General features: G+C 46.0%; 1 long non-coding RNA gene across 1 annotated transcript in view; it reads left to right on the plus strand.

Annotated features, from left to right (window-relative positions):
* Nucleotides 1-1448: 1448 nt before the first annotated feature.
* Nucleotides 1449-17553, plus strand: part of LOC140409510 (uncharacterized) — a 95903-nt gene continuing 79798 nt past the window's right edge. Inside the window, exons 1-2 of the long non-coding RNA XR_011940366.1 lie at nt 1449-1550; nt 5000-5174. This is a non-coding gene — a long non-coding RNA (uncharacterized lncRNA). The remainder of the gene's footprint in view (nt 1551-4999; nt 5175-17553) is intronic.

Raw genomic sequence — 17553 nt, forward strand, 5'->3', positions numbered from 1 at the left:
GACAAGTCTCTTGTGCTTCCATTACTTTTTCATTGAGTGTTTCCTAGAATCCCTACAGTGCAGAAGGGGGCCAATCAGCCCATCGAGTCTGCACCGACCCTCTGAAAGAGCACCCTACCTAGGCTCACACCCCCACCCTATCCTGTTGCTTCACAGCGCCAGGTCCCAGGTTCGATATACGGTTTGGGTCACTGTCTGTGCGGAGTCTACACGTTTTCTCTGTGTCTGCCTGTGTTTCCAACGGGTGCTCCGGTTTCCTCCCACATGTTCCGAAAGACGTTCTCTTCGGTAATTTGGACATTCCGAATTCTCCCTCCATGTACCCATGCGCCAGAGTGTGGCGACTCGGGGTTTTTCACAGTAACTTAATTTCAGTGTTAATGTAAGCCTCCTTGTGACACTAATAAAGATTATTATTATTATCCCTGTTATCTGTAACCCAGTAACCCCACCTATCCTTTCCACACTAAGGGGCAATTTAGCAAAGCCAATCCACCTAACCTGCACATCTTTGGACTGTGGGAGGAACCCCATGCAGACATGGGGAGAAAGTGCAAACTCCATAGTCATTCGAGGCCGGAATTTAATCCAGGTCCATGGCATGTGAGGCAGCAGTGCTAACCACTGTGCCACCCCGAGGGGCAATGAGTTGATAATCCCTCTTCTAATAGAAAAATTACTGGCAACGATCAGGTCATGTGTATAAACTAATCTCAAAACATTTGGGATGGACATTGCCTCCTTTCCTCTTTTTATTATTCAAACAATAGTGGTTGCTTTTGAAATAAATAAAGTAGATGTTTATTCAGCTTCCTTAGATTAAACAGCTTCTGCAAAAGCAACATTTGTGAAGTAGGTAAAAGCAAGCAGGGTGGGTAATTGCTGTACGCAGCCACTGCAATGCTTGATTCAAGTGCTCCTAACAAGCACATTCTGACTATGAGTCAGACAGTTTGAAAAAACAGCCTGAAATCTGTAATATCTTGGAAGGGAAATTACTTCCCAGACATCACTTAAACCATTTCAGAGAATGCTCAAAATAGCATGGATTCTGTGTTAAAAGTGCACAGTGTGTCTATTGTTAACAAAGGGGTTAATAAACAGAAGTAGAATGCTTCTGTCTGCTAATTAAACAAAGTTGTTAACTCAATGTTAAAGCAAACCCAAAGTTCACTTGTTCTGGCAATAACTTTGTTTCAGCTGTTATAATCTTTTCAACAAACAATCAAACCAAATCAAATAAACGGAGGGATAAATTAAGAGCCCCTTAAAGGGATAGTTTCAATCGTCATGCTGCTTCCCTGAGGATTATGTTAATCATTACTACATTACAGCAGGAGGTGAGGAGAGCCCCCACAGCAAACTGGGCCTGTTGGAGGCTAATTGAGAGAACTTGATCGCCTCGATTGGTCAACAACCCCATTATCATTGCACAATGCCACTACTGGGATGAAAACGAGATGGACTATGGTGTTCTGTTTTTTCTACCTTTGATGCAACAACGTGTATGTTATCGTCTACCTTTGATGTCGGCAAAGCTAAATCAAAAGGTGTGTTTTTGTCAGAAGGTTACAGTTAAGAAAAGCCCGTGGTGGGGGGAGAAGGAAATCTCAGTGTATTATGCTACCAGTGGCTTTTACAACACTTGACAGCACTGAATAATTTAGATCCTGCAATGCAGAGAGTTTAATTTGAAGGGACTGGCTTTTTATTCGCCATGTGTCCTGCACTTTGTTTTTCTGCTGGCACAGTTCCTGCTAAAATTTGGGGATCTTTCTTAACAGAATTCAAATGATTTTGTGGATGAAATTGTCTTATTCACTATGAGTTCTTGAATATTTAATATGTCAGGGGAAATACTTTATCCATCAACTTTGTTCAGGATGTTCAACCCTTTAACTTCATAAAAGCATATGATGCATTTGTACAATTTACTTTTATTTGTCCTCAGGAGGTGCGTGATGCTGATTGTGCTGTGTTAATTTCCCACCTCTAGTTTACCTGAGAAGTTGATGGTCAGCCTTTTCTTTTCTTTCCCCGCTATTATATGGTGATATTCGTCTGTGGCTGCACTATTTGAAGTTGAGAGGAAAGTTCAATGGGTAGATTTTACTCTGTTGAGCTTTTGGGCAGGATGCACAAACAACTTGTCAGGAGGTGCTGCTGGGTGGTGATGGAAGGATCATTTAAGCCATGTGTCTTGTAAGACAACGGTTTGCACCATGGAGTTCTACCCTGTGTTGAGCATCGCCTGATGTGGCTCAGGATTCCAACTCTGGCATGCCAGTCTCTGCTATATTTGCCACAGTGGGAAGACAGTGAACTGAAAAGGTGCACAAATCACTGGCCTCTGTCTGTACTGGCAGGACCAGATGAAATGCATCCAAGGATATTGAATGAAGTGAAAATGAAATTCCAAGGGGCGTGGCCATATCTTCCAGTCTTCTCTAGACTCAGGGGAGGTGCCAGAGGGTTGGAGCATTGCAAATGTTATACCCTTGTTCAAAAAAGGGTGTAAGGATAGCGCCAGCAATTACAGGCCAGTCAGTTTAACATCAATTGTGGTCAAGTTTCCAGAAACAATTATTCGGGATAAAATTAGTAGTCACATGAAAAAATATGGGTTGATCAGGAAGAGACAGCATGGATTTCGAAAGGGGAAATCATGTTTAAATATCTTGCTGGAGATTTTTTGAGAAGGTAACAGAAGTCGTTGATGAAGGTAATGCTGTTAATGTGATGCACATGGACGTCCAGAAGGCATTCGATACAGTGCCGCATAACAGTGAGGAATGTTACAACTGAAGGGACAATAGTAAAGTGCATATAAAATTAGATGAGTAATAGGTAGTAGAGAGTAATGGTCAATGGATGTTTTTCAAGCTGGAGGAAGGTTTGTAGTGGTGTTCCCCAGGGGTCATTATAGAGACCCTTGCTTTTCCTAAAATATATTAATGGTCGAGATCTTGGTGTGCAGGGGACAGTTTCAGAGTTTGTAGATGACACAAGACATAGACAGGTTCGTGGAGTGGGCAGTTGGTGACAGGTGAAGTTCAATGCGGAGAAGTGTGAGGTGATGCATTTTGGTGGAAAGAATATGGGGAATCATAAAATCACAGAATAACACTGTGCATAACAGGCCCGTCAGCCCATTGAGTCTGCACCGCCGCATGAAAATCACCTGCCCTGCCTACCTAATCCCATTTGCCACCACTTGGCCCATAGCCTTGAATGTTATGATGTGCCAAGTGCTCATCAAGGTACTTTTTAAAGGATGTAAAGCAACCCGCCTCTACCACTCTCCCAGGCAGTGCATTCCATACTATCAACTCCCTCTGGATAAAACATTTTTCCTCAAATCCCTTTGAACCTACTGCCCCCACCTTGAAGTTGTGTCCCCTCGTAACTGACACTTCAGCTAAGAGGAACGGCAGCTCCCTATCCACCCTGTCCATGCCCCTCATAATCTTTATACCTCAATCAGGTCACCCCTCAGTCTTCTCTGCTCCAGAGAAAACAGCCCAAGCCTATCCAACCTCTCTTCATAACTTAAATGTTCCATCCCAGGCAACATCCCTGGTGAATCACCTCTGCACCCCCTCCAGCCTCATCCGTTAATGTGGCGACTAGCATTGCACACACTACTCCAGCTGTGGCCTCACCAGAGTCCGATACAACTCCAAAGTGAGGACCCTGCTTTTGTAATCTATGCCTCAATTGATAAAGACAAATGTACCATATACCTTTATCACCACCCTATTAACCTGCCGTTCTGCCTTCAGAGATCTATGGACAAACACTCCAAGGGCCCTTTGTTCCTCAGAACTTCCCAGTGTCAGGCCATTCATTGAATACTTCCTTATCACATTACTCCTTCCAGAGTGTATCACCTCACAATTTTCAGGGTTAAATTCCATCTGCCACTTTTCTGCCCATTTGACCATCCTGTCTATATATTCCTGTAACCAAGACACTCAACCCCACTGCTAACCCTCCCGGCCAATCTTTGTTTAATCCGCAAACTTACTGATCCTACCCCTACATAGTCTTCCCCCACATAGTCTTCTATGTCATTTATATAAATGGCAAAGAATAGGGGACCCAGCACAGATCCCTGTGCTACGCCACTGGACACTGACTTCCACTCACTAATGCAGCTGTCTGTCATAGAATCATAGAATTTACGGTGCAGAAGGAGGCCATTCAACCCATCGAGTCTTTCCCGCCCCTGAAAGAGCACCCGACCTAAGCCCACACCTCCACCCTATCCCCATAACCCATCACCCTCTGTCTCCTACAGCTAAGCTAATTTTGAATCCACCCTATCAAGTTACCCTACATCCCATGTCATTTGCCTTTGTTATAAATCTTTCATGTGGGACGCTGTCAAAGGCTTTGCTGAAATCCATGTAAGCTGCATCAACTGCACTACCCTCATCTACACACCTGGTCAAATGTTCAAAAAATTCAATGAAATTTGTTAGGTGTGACCTCTCTTTGACAAAGCCATGCTGACTATTCCTGATCAAATCTTGCCTCTCCAAGTGGAGATAGATTCCCTCCTTCAGAATTTTCTCCACTAGTTTCCCTACCACTGACATGGGAGGCAGGGGGGTTGTCAATGGTGGGGGGTTTGGGTCACCCTCATGCATGCCTGCTGTGGGGGGGAGGGGGGGGGGGAGAGGGGTGACCCGTTATTCACATGATGGGGAAAGGATGTCCCTACTTGTCAACGGGGGGGGGCGCAGAATTTGCAGTGTGGTGGGAGGGGGGCTTTCCGATGGACTTTGGGGGTCACCTCGGTTGTGCACTGACCTCTGTGAGACACTGCGGGGTCCAGCATGTCAGGGCTACGCTTGGGCAAGCTTGCACCAAAACCTGTCCGGAGGACTTTCAGCTTTGGGGGTTGGTGGATAATGGGGGTTGGGGTGACTTGGGCTTCAAGCCCATTAGTGAAATGGAAATGGATACAAATCACCAATTTGCATTCTCCCACCAGCACCAGCACGGGACGGAAAGCGCGCCCATGCCTCTGGCGGGGAATCAGAGCATCAAAAGGACGCCAAATCCATTTTTCTCTTGATGCTCCATTCTCCACTCCATTAGGAATCACGATACTGGCAAAGGGCAATGGAAAATCCACCCTATTATTGCACATTGTTGTTTCCTACAAGGTAGGAATAGTAAAACAATTTTCATATTGTTTGGTGTTACACAGAATCTTTATTTTACATGGAAATATTTTTTTTTAAATCATCAATTTATTGGGGGTGAACTTATCTTTGTATATCAACCTCAGGGGCTTGTAGCCATTTATTTGGATTCCACTGATATTCAGGTCAGTCTAATTAATCTTGAAAACAAGTATCTTAGTTCACATCGCTGGGATATGTTTTCCTTAATTTGCATTATACTCACAGCACATTAGTGGATGGAAGGAAATGATAGCTCATGGTACATGATTAGAAGAAACATTAATTTCAAATCTACCCTTTGTAATTTTCCACAAAGCTATATATATTGGCCTACCTTTATGTTACAGACATTGGAGAAAACATGTGCGATAATTAATCAATAGGTTACTAATCGAATCACAATAGTGACCTTAGAACTTATATATTGACAAATAACATTTGGGCAATAAAGAATGTCGTTGGGTAAAACTTTGCTTCGATTTTGATTTTCTTCTATTCTTTCAATGCATGTGAGCATCAGTGAGAAGGCCAGATTTCATTGCTCCTCTTTAATTGCCCTGAAGAAGGTGGTGGTGAACTGCTTTCCTGAACCATTGCAGTCCATCTGGTGTAGATATACCCACAGTGCTGTTATAAAGAGAGTTCCAGAATTTAATAATAATAATCTTTATTGTCACAAGTAGGCTTACATTGAATTAAGTTACTGTGAAAAGCCCCTAGTCGCCACATTCCGGCGCCTGTTCAGATAGACTGAGGGAGCATTCAAAATGTCCAAATTACCTAACAGCACGTCTTTCGGGACTTGTGGGAGGAAACCGGAGCACCCGGAGGAAACACACGCATCCACTATTGCTGAATCAAGATACTTGGGTTTACTATTGACCAGAAACTTAACTGGACTAACCATACAAATACTGTGGCTACAAAGCAGGTCAAAGCGTGGGAATTCTGTTGCAAGTAACTCACCTTCTGTCTCCCCAAAACATGTCTGCCTTCCACAAGGCATAATCAGGAGTGTCATGGAATATTCTCCACTTGACTGCTTGAGTGCAGCTCCAACACACTGAAGAAGCTCCACACCATCGAGGTCAAATTACCCAACTTGATTGGCACCCCATACATCACTTTAAAAAAAAACACTCCCTCCACCACCTGAACACAATTACAGTAGTGTGCACTGTTGTCAAGATGTATCACCAAACTTGCCAATACTACTTTGACAGAACTTTTCAACCCAGTCATAATGAAGGAAGGACGATAGTCAGGATGGTATGGGCCTTGGAGAGGAACTTGCGAGTACTGGTGTTCTCAAACATCTACTGTCCTTGTTCTTCTAGGTGATAGAGGTTTGAAAAGTTCTGTCAAAGGAGCATGGCAAGTTTTATGATGGCTTCAGAGTTTCCTTGAAACATTTCTCTGTCCTTGAGATCAGGGGCGGGGTTCTGTGATCCTGAGGCTAAGTGTTGACGCCGATGATGTCAACAGGCCTCAGGATCAGCAATTCAGGCCCCTACAGGGGCCAGCATGGCACTGGAGCAGTTCACGCCACTCCAGCTGCTGATCCCGGCATGAACTGGGCGCCGCGGGTTCCGCGCATGCGCAGTGGCACCGGCGCCAACGTGTGCATGCGCAGTGGCTTTCTTCAACATGCCGGCCCCGACGCAACATGGCGCAGGACTACAGGGGCCGGCGAAGAGGAAAGGAGGCCGCCACCAAGAGAGGCCCCGATCGCAGGCCAGGCCACATCGGAGGCCCCCCTCAGGGTCGGACCCCCCCCCCCCCCCCCACAGGCCGCCCCCCGACCCTACCACGCCGAGTTCCTGCTGGCTGAGAGCAGGTGTGGATGGCGCTGGTGGGACTCGGCGTTTTTACGACAGCCGCTCGGCCCACCCCGGGCCGAGAATCGGCGGGCCAGCAACGTAGAGTGGCCCCCGACCGGGGCTGCGCCAACCACGCAGGCGCCAATGCCGCCGATTCTCCGCTCTGCGGGGTGGCATAGCGCGATTCACACCGGTCGCGGGGATTCTCTGCCCGGCTCCGGGCTGAGAGAATCCCACCCCACACATCATCCCCAAGTCATGAATCGAGGGTCTGCTTTGGATGCAGATTATTTGTTGTGCAGATGCTGCGTTCAGATTAGTGGAGCTGATTTTGTATGATCATGGTTGCAATGCTGGAGAAATTGTCTTCAAAGAAGATACTGGAGTTTGTTCACCTGTCTTCCCACTTGATATTGAGAATCCTGTGGAGGCACCACTGGTGGAAATCCTCTCGCACTAAGGCGTACCTCTGGTAGGTGACCCAAGTCTCACTGTCATATGAAAGGATGGTGACAACAATAGCAATGTAGACTAACGCCTTGTTATCTTATGGAGATCCTTATTGTTGAAGGCCTGGTGGTGCAATTTTTTGGAAGTTGTGCCGTCACAGTTCCTTCTGCACTAGATCTCCTCTTTGATAGTGAACTTTTGAGAAAGATAACTGCCAATATTTCAGAAGTGTTCAATGAGTTCTGTGTGAGTGCCACTTGATAGCACTATTGACAACACCTTCCACTAATGGCTCTGAATTCTAGATCCACTGAACAGTACTTCAGCATCTGCCAGCAGGAGCCAAGAAAAATCAGGAGAGCAATCTTGCAAGGATGATGTCTACCATCTTTGAGCAGCCAGTTGTCGGCACCATTCGTGATGGTTTGTCAGTAGGCAGCACACATCACCTTTTCAGCATTACCAATATAAAAATCAGGCACAAAAACAGAACATGCTGGATAGCTCAGCAGGTCTGGCAGCATCGGTGGAGAGAGAAAAAAAGTTAACTCTCGATTCCATATGTCCCTTCTGGGTAGCACGATGGCACAGTGGTTAGCACTGCTGCATCAGTGTCAGGGACCTGGGTTCAATTCCAGCCTTGGGTGACTGTCTGTGTAGAGTTTGCACATTCTCCCCGTGTCTGCGTGGGTTTCCTCTGGATGCTCCGATTTCCTCCCACAATCCAAGATGTGCAGGTTAGGTAATAATAATAATAATCCTTACTGTCACAAGTAGGCTTACATTAATACTGCAATGAAGTTACTGTGAAAAGCCTCTCGTCTCCATATTCCGACGCCTGTTCGGGTACACAGAGGGAGAATTCAGAATATCCAATTCACCTTACAGCATGTCTTTCGGGACTTGTGGGGAGGAAACGGGATCACCCGGAGGAAACTCACGCAGACACAGGGAGAACGTGTAGACTCCGCACAGACAGTGACCCAAGCCGAGAATCGAACCTGCAATTCTGGAGCTGTGAAGCAACTGTGCTACCCACTGTGCTACCGTGCCGCCCTGGATGGGGTCACGGGAATAGGCGGTGAAGTGGACCTTGGTAGGTGCTATTTCAGAGGGTTGGTGCAGACTCGATGGGCCGAATCATCTTCTCTCTCCATATATGCTGCCAGACCTATAAGTTTATCGAGCATTTTCTGTTTTTATTTCAGATTTCCAGCATCCACAGTATGTTGCTTTTTATTAAAGATCAGGCATACCTGGAAATGTGAATAACTGGCAGTGACACAAACACAATTGAAAAAAACACCACCAATTTATTATTTCTGCCCCACAAGTTGCATAATTAACATTTCACTCCTCATGTGAGTGAAGGCCTAAGGCCTTCCTAAGACCTTATTGTCCTTAATTGATGGAAGAATGAAAGTGATGAGAAATGTCAATGCTTTCATTATATTGAAAGAATGATTTCACACAGATATTTAACATCTGGCAGAGGGGGAGTAGGACCCAACACAGTTCAGTGATCATGTGGGTCAATGCACTCTGTTGCTATGGCAAGAATTTGCTCAGTTTTGTTGCAGTTCAGAAGATGTGACATCACATCACTAGCACACCACTGGCATTGTATAAAAACAGGCAACACACAGAGCATCTAACATTTGAAGCTCTGACTAATATTTTGACAGCCTGAGGACTGTGGTGAAATTTAATCCCTGATTCTAATCATTCAGGCTTTAAATCATGACGATTCATTTTCTGCTTTTCAAAGGGACAAATGAGTACTGGATATGCATATTTTTGAGGACAATCTACTGTTCAGTTAGGTCATGGTGAAGATGATACCGGGAAACTATGGTATTTGGTTCAGATTGTGATCAATTCACAAGATAGTATGCAATGTAAAAAAAGCACCAGCCCTTTTGATCTCACTCTTCCAGAATATCAACACGACCATCTCTCTCTAATATCACATCAAACTATTTCCTGAATGCTTCCAGCATCCTGACCTCAAGCACCCTTCCTGTTGAACCATTCCCGATCTTAATCACCCTCTGTGTAAATAAATGTTTCTGTTCCGAACTTGCCTTTACAAACCTATGCCCTGTTGCCTGACTGGTGTATCTGAAAGTTTTGCTTTTGATTTAATACATCTGTCCTGTTTATTAGCGTAGAAATGTTGATGGCTCTGTGACAGACTGGAATCTCTGCACACTTCTTTTACCCACATGGCCCAGTCCAATGTCTCAAGGCCATTGTTATTACCATGATACAAGCAGGTTCCAGTGCCTGTTACAGCATCATTGGACTGTCCACCAGTTGGAACACTTACCCGAGGACTGACCACGGATCCCGGACCAGTGGTGCCCCTCCCTCCATAAGACCATAAGACATAGGAGCGGAAGTAAGGCCATTTGGCCTATCGAGTCCACTCCACCATTCAATCATGGCTGATTTCAACTCCATTTACCCGCTCTCTCTCCATAGCCCTTAATTCCTCGAGAAATCAAGAATTTATCAACTTCTGTCTTAAAGACACGCAACGTCCCGGCCTCCATCGCCCTCTGTGGCAATGAATTCCACAGACCCACCACTCTCTGGCCGAAGAAATTTCTCCTCATCTCTGTTCTAAAGTGACTCCCTTTTATTCTAAGGCTGTGCCCCCGGGTCCTAGTCTCCCCTGCTAATGGAAACAACTTCCCTACGTCCACCCTATCTAAGCCATTCATTATCTTGTAAGTTTCTATTAGATCTCCCCTCAACCTCCTAAACTCCAATGAATATAATCCCAGGATCCTCAGACGTTCACCGTATGTTAGGCCTACCATTCCTGGGATCATCCATGTGACTCTCCGCTGGACCCACTCCAGTGCCAGTATGTCCTTCCTGAGGTGTGGGGCCCAAAATTGCTCACAGTATTCTAATTGGGGCCTAACTAATGCTTTATAAAGCTTCAGAAGTACATCCCTGCTTTTATATTCCAAGCCTCTTGAGATAAATGACAACATTGCATTTGCTTTCTTAATTACGGACTCAACCTGCAAGTTTACCTTTAGAGAATCTTGGACTAGGACTCCCAAGTCCCTTTGCACTTCAGCATTATGAATTTTGTCACCGTTTAGAAAATAGTCCATGCCTCTATTCTTTTTTCCAAAGTGCAAGACCTCGCACTTGCCCACGTTGAATTTCATCAGCCATTTCTTGGACCACTCTCCTAAACTGTCTAAATCTTTCTGCAGCCTCCCCACCTCCTCCATACTACCTGCCCCTCCACCTATCTTTGTATCATCGGCAAACTTAGCCAGAATGCCCCCAGTCCCGTCACCTAGATCGTTAATATAGAGAGAGAACAGCTGTGGCCCAACACTGAACCCTGCGGGACACCACTCGTCACCGGTTGCCATTCCGAAAAAGAACCTTTTATCCCAACTCTCTGCCTTCTGCCTGACAGTCAATCATCAATCCATGTTAGTACCTTGCCTCGAATACCATGGGCCCTTATTTTACTCAACAGTCTCCCGTGAGGCACCTTATCAAAGGCCTTTTGGAAGTCAAGATAGATAACATCCATTGGCTCTCCTTGGTCTAACCTATTTGTTATCTCTTCAAAGAACTCTAACAGGTTTGTCAGGCACGACCTCCCCTTACTAAATCCATGCTGACTTGTCCTAATCCAACCCTGCACTTCCAAGAATTTAGAAATCTCATCCTTAACAATGGATTCTAGAATCTTGCCAACAACCGAGGTTAGGCTAATTGGCCTATAATTTTCCATCTTTTTCCTTGTTCCCTTCTTGAACAAGGGGGTTACAACAGCGATTTTCCAATCCTCTGGGACTTTCCCTGACTCCAGTGACTTTTGAAAGATCATAACTAACGCCTCCACTATTTCTTCAGCTATCTCCTTTAGAACTCTAGGATGTAGCCCATCTGTGCCTGGAGAGTTATCAATTTTTAGACCTCTTAGTTTCTCTAGTACTTTCCCCTTTGTGATGGCTACCATATTCAACTCTGCCCCCTGACTCTCCTGAATTGTTGGGATATTACGCATATCTTCTACTGTGAAGACTGACGCAAAGTACTTATTTAGTTCCTCAGCTATTTCCTTGTCTCCCATCACTAGATTACCAACGTCATTTTGGAGTGGCCCAATATCTACTTTTGCCTCCCGTTTGTTTTTAATGTATTGAAAGAAACTTTTACTATCATTCCTAATGTTACTGGCTAGCCTACCTTCATCATTGCTCCTCTCTTTCCTTATTTCTCTCTTTGTTATCCTCTGTTTGTTTTTGTAGCCTTCCCAATCTTCTGACTTCCCACTACTCTTTGCCACATTGTAGGCTTTCTCTTTTGCTTTGATGCATTCCCTAACTTCCTTTGTCAGCCAAGGCTGCCTAATCTCCCCTCTGATAACCTTTCTTTTCTTTGGGATGAACCCCTGTACTGTGTCCTCAATTACTCCCAGAAACTCCTGCCATTGCTGTTCTACTGTCTTTCCCACTAGGCTCTGCTCCCAGTCGATTTTCGTCAGTTCCTCCCTCATGCCCCTGTAGTTACCTTTATTTAACTGTAACACCTTTACATCTGATTCTACCTTCTTTCTTTCAAATTGGAGATTGAATTCTACCATATTATGATCACTGCCTCCTAAGTGTTCCCTTACTTTAAGATCTTTAATCAAGTCTGGCTCATTACATAACACTAAGTCCAGAATGGCCTGTTCACTCGTGGGCTCCATCACAAGCTGTTCCAAAAAGCCCTCCTGTAAACATTCAATGAATTCCCTTTCCTTGGGTCCACTGGCAGCATTATTTACCCAGTCCACCTGCATATTGAAGTCCCCCATGATCACTGTAACCTTGCCTTTCTGACATGCACTTTCTATGTCGTGGTGCATTTTGTGCCCCCGGTCCTGACCACTGTTAGGAGGCCTGTACATAACTCCCATTATGGTTTTTTTGCCTTTGTGGTTCCTCAACTCTACCCACACAGACTCCACATCATCTGACCCTATGTCGTTTACTGCTATTGATTTAATTTCATTCCTAATTAACAAGGCAACCCTGCCACCTCTGCCCACCTCTCTGTCTTTTCGATAGGTTGTGAATCCCTGGATATTTAAATGCCAGTCCTGAACCCCCTGCAACCACGTCTCTGTGATGCCTACCACATCATACCTGCCAGTCACAATCTGGGCCACAAGCTCATCTACCTTGTTCCGTACACTGCGCGCATTTAAATATAGCACCTTTAATTCTCTATTGACCGTCCCTTTTTGTTTTCTTAGTGTGGTGGACCTTGGTTTACTGAGCCTTTCCATACACTGTGTCATATTTTGTGGGATTGGGACTAACGTAACCTCACCTGAGTTTTGTCTTTTCGTGCTTTTTTGTATTCCTAAGCAGCTACTCTTCCCACTGATTACTTCACCTCTTGGTTCCCTGACTTTCCCTTCCCCCCCCCCAATCTCTAGTTTAAAGTCCTATCGACCACCTTATTTACTCTTTTCGCCAGAACACTGGTCCCAGCTCGGTTCAGGTGGAGACCATCCCAACGGTATAGGTCCCCCCTGTCCCAAAACTGATGCCAGTGTCCCATGAAAAAGAACCCCTCTTTCCCACACCATTCTTTCAGCCACGTGTTAACTTCCCTTATTCTTGCCTCCCTATGCCAATTTGCACGTGGCTCGGGCAGTAATCCGGAGATTATGACCCTTGAGGATCTGTTTTTTAATTTGAATCCTAGCTCTTTATAATCTCTAAACAGGTCCTCTTTTCTAGACTTGCCTATGTTGTTGGTACCGACATGGACCACAACAACTGGATCCTCCCCCTCCCTCTCCAGTATCCTTTCAAGCCGGTCAGAGATGTCCCGCACCCTAGCACCGGGCAGGCAACATACCATGCGGGACTCTTTATCCTGCTCACAAAGGATACTATCTATCCCCCTGACAATAGAATCCCCTACAACTATAACTTGCCTATTTACTCCCTCCCCTTGAATGGCCTGCTGAACCATGGTGCCTTGGTCAGCTGACTCATCCTTCCTGCAGCCCTGTCCGCCATCCAAACAGGGAGCAAGTGCCTCATACCTGTTGGACAGGGTCAAGGGCTGAGGCTCCTGAGTTCCTGACTGCTGGTTCCCTTTACCTGCCTGACTTGCAGTCACACCCTGCTGTCCCTGGCCACTGGCAGGATTTAAACGACTTACTCTGACAGGTGTCACTGCCTCCTGAAACACAGTGTCCAGGTAAGTCTCTCCCTCCCGGATGTGCCTCAGTGTTTGAAGCTCAGACTCCAGCTCATCAACTCTGAGCCGGAGCTCTTCGAGCAGCCAACATTTACTGCAGATGTCGCTGCAGCTCGCGATGGGATCTGCCAGCTCCCACATCAAGCAGCTCAAGCACATCACCTGACCAGCCATCACTAATTAATTAATTAGTTTAATTTAAGTTTACGAGTTTAGCTGTGCTTTTTTTAAATTTGGGGCAGATTTGCTATCGACCAATCAGATCACAGCTTCCCTCTGACGTCACTTTTGGGGGGAAAAAACTGGAAAACAAAGTTACCGTTAGGTTTTTTTACTCACAGAGACTCCTCCTCCTCCTCCGAACAGCTCCCGAAATTAGGCCCGGAGAAAGAGAGAGAACAAAACAGTCGGGGAAAAAGCACCTTCTCCCACTCTTCACCGAATTACCTCACTGCACCAAATTACCAAATTCTCACTCTGTCTGTGTCTCACTCACTCAGGCTGTGTCTCCTTGACCAGTGCAATGCTTACTAAGTGCGCTTTCTGTCTGTCTTTTATACAGACTTAGGATGACTCACACTAAAACTTCAAAGAGAAGAATACAATGTGTACCTTTGTGCCCCTTAACAGGCCTCAGGTGACTGCCAGATAACTGCCTCTCAGCAATTAGGGTGGGGGCAGCTTCAGCCAATCAGACACTAATCTACACTGCACTTTTAACTGAAAAACAACAAAATTAGATTAACCACTTACCTTTCCTGGTTACCTCACTGCAGCAAATTACCAAATTCTCACTCTGTCTGCGTCTCACTCACTCAGGCTGTGTCTCCTTGACCAGCGCAATGCTTACTAAGTGCGCATTCTATCTGTCTTTTATACAGACTTTAGGATGACTCACACTAAAACTTCAAAGAAAAGAAAACAATGTGTACCTTTGTGCCCCTTAACAGGCCTCAGGTGACTGCCAGATAACTGCCTCTCAGCAATTAGGGTGGGGGCAGCTTCAGCCAATCAGACACTAATCTACACTGCACTTTTAACTGAAAAACACCAAAATTAGATTAACCACTTACCTTTCCTGGTTACCTCACTGCACCAAATTACCAAATTCTCACTCTGTCTGTGTCTCACTCACTCAGGCTGTGTCTCCTTGACCAGCACAATGCTTCTCCGGAGCAGTTGCCGGTGGTACCCAGCAGGACGACTGGACCTTGGACTCCAAAATGGGGGTGATCGACCAGTCCAACCAGGAGTCGGACATGGGAGTATTTGCCCACATAAATCGACACATAAAAAGCTGAGGAACCACCCAGACGTTTGACCAAGAACCGACGCTCCCCAGTCTGTTACTCTCCTCCGGGTCTGGAATGGCGGGCACCAGATAATCAGCCCTTGCCGAAAAGGGCAAAGGATTTCCCCCTTCCATCGAGATGGACAATGTATTAGACTGGGGGGGGGTGGTGGGGGTGTTATAACCCTACAGGAGGCCCAGGGAACAGCAACATCAGAGTCCCTGTGGCCTCACCTGAATGCCCTCTACCCAGATGAGGGGGTGGGGGCTAATCCCCCTTTTCCGAGACTGCTGGGAAATACCCCAGCCGGGGAGTAGGAGGAGTGTCTCGTAACCTGAATAAAACCAAACTTTTCGCTCGACAGACATTGCGACTAGAGTGATTGCTTGTCTGAGACATTACAGGCACTTATATATTTTGTGGACTTTTACAGAAGAAACAGCAGTTAATTTCTCAAAAATCTCCCTCTTTGTCCTCCCTTGGCCAAAAGCTCTCCTGAGGTTGTTTCACAGAATTCTTCCTGTGGTTCTGCACACCAAATGGCTGTTCGTAGCTTGTCTTCTTCAGTTCAAAAATATTCAATGGCTGCTATCATGTCATCTAGCTAGACAAAACGCCAAGTCATCTTCTTAATAAGACAAGTGGTAATCCCATAAAGTGATCGGAGGTCCCCTTGTCAGATGTCTGTTTTAGGAGTCATTGAATTTCAAAAGTCTTTTCATGTCTGTGTATGTCTGGCTGCAACCACTTAAAGATTTCTGGAAGCTTAACCACATTGCAGTTGAAAAGGTCAGGTGAGAATTTGGAGCCATTTTAAAGGCTTCTTGTGTCCATTTAAAAAGGAAGATTAACTTTTACCCCAAAATCTATAATATCACAACTATACGTTCATGACAACTTCTATAAGGTTTTTTCTGAGACATATTTTAAGACCAGAAGTTTATTTACTCTGATTTTGCTGGGACAAGATGGATATAAATTAATCATGACTCTGATCATTAATTCCCCAACCCATGTTTTGTCTCGACCACCTTGGAACATTTTGCCATGTTAAAAATGTCATATAAATGCAAGTTGTTGTTCTTGTAATCACATGCTAGCAAGTCTAAACTTGATTAATTACAATGGGGATTCAATTGGATGGCTGCTGTAAACCATGGTGGAAATGGTGATGTGTGACTATCGCACTCTTGTTCACTGTAATGCAGACAGCGTGTCAACTTTGTGAACAGCCAGCACAGACCACCCTCATCGTTAGTTACATGCATCAAGATGGGGTCCAATATTTTTACCTGTTAGCACTATTTTAGTTAAAGGTTTCTCTCAATGGGAGTATGAATGCCTGTGTTTTATGAGCTTGTAATTGAGCCATTTTATTCAAGGGGCTTTTGAGTACCTGATTTTGTTCCATGAACATTTCAAAGACGTCCTGGTGATATAAATGGCTCATAGGTGTTGCATGTAGTGGATAGTGGGTGAGTTGGCATGGAGGATACATGAATGGAATGAAAGATATTAGGGCTACGGAAGGGATATGGAGGCCTGGAGGGTCATTGTGGGTACAGATGAGGCATTGGGGCATGGAGAATGGAGGAGGCATAGAAGTAGGTGGGGGGGGGGGGGAGGGTTGAGTACAGATAAGGAGTGAAGGTGAAGGGGCCTAACCATGATGAACAGAGCTGGGTGAATGCACCAATAAATGGAGGCCGGTCTTCTTACCTGTTGGCCTCAGCACTTGGCTACCTTTGCTTCTACCTCAGGCTTGCTCTGGGAAATGATGGTCCAGGCTACAGCCCACACCAGATGCTCAGAGACTAGGGGCTGGATTCTCCGCACCCTTGCACCGAAATCGCGGCCGGCGTTGGGGGCGGGGGGGGGGGGGGGGGGCGTGGGGCGGGAGGGGGGGGGGGGGGGAGAGAATTGATGTTCCCGCAAGAAATTGGTTCACCGATTCTGTGGGTCCCGAAAAGCGGCGTGCTCAGGGAATACGCCGCACTGCCTTGGACCATTGCCAGAGGCCCGCTGAGCAATCCTCCGCCCCCGACTGGCCGAAGTCCCGACGGCGTGGAACTAATGTGCTCCAGCCGGTCGAGATACTCGCGTGGTTGGGGACGGGCGGATCGGAGGCGAGGGGGACGCCTTATAGGCGGCCGGGAAATGTTTGTGCAGGGTTTGAGGGTCGGGCGCGTGGCTGATCGGAGGGTCTCTTTCTTGGGTCTGGCTCCACCGTCCGAGTCCGCCATGGAGCGTGAAACTCCATCGATTTGACGCCGGTGTCAGCAGAGTTTCAAAATCGGAGAATTCAGCCCTTGAACTCTGGATCAATGGGTTGACTTCAGGACGCGCGACAACGCAGAATCGCCGAGCAGAAGCTTATAGCCAAGTTCCGCACACATGAGTGCGGCCTCAACCGGGACCTGGGATTCATGTCGCATTACATTCATCCCCCACTATCTGGCCTGCGAAATCCTACCAACTGTCCTGGCTTGACACAATTCACACCTCTTTAACCTGGGGTTACCCCACCTCTGGATCTGTAAAGATTTAATC

This window comes from Scyliorhinus torazame, chromosome 3 (genome assembly GCF_047496885.1).
Source record: "Scyliorhinus torazame isolate Kashiwa2021f chromosome 3, sScyTor2.1, whole genome shotgun sequence".
Taxonomy (NCBI): domain Eukaryota; kingdom Metazoa; phylum Chordata; class Chondrichthyes; order Carcharhiniformes; family Scyliorhinidae; genus Scyliorhinus; species Scyliorhinus torazame.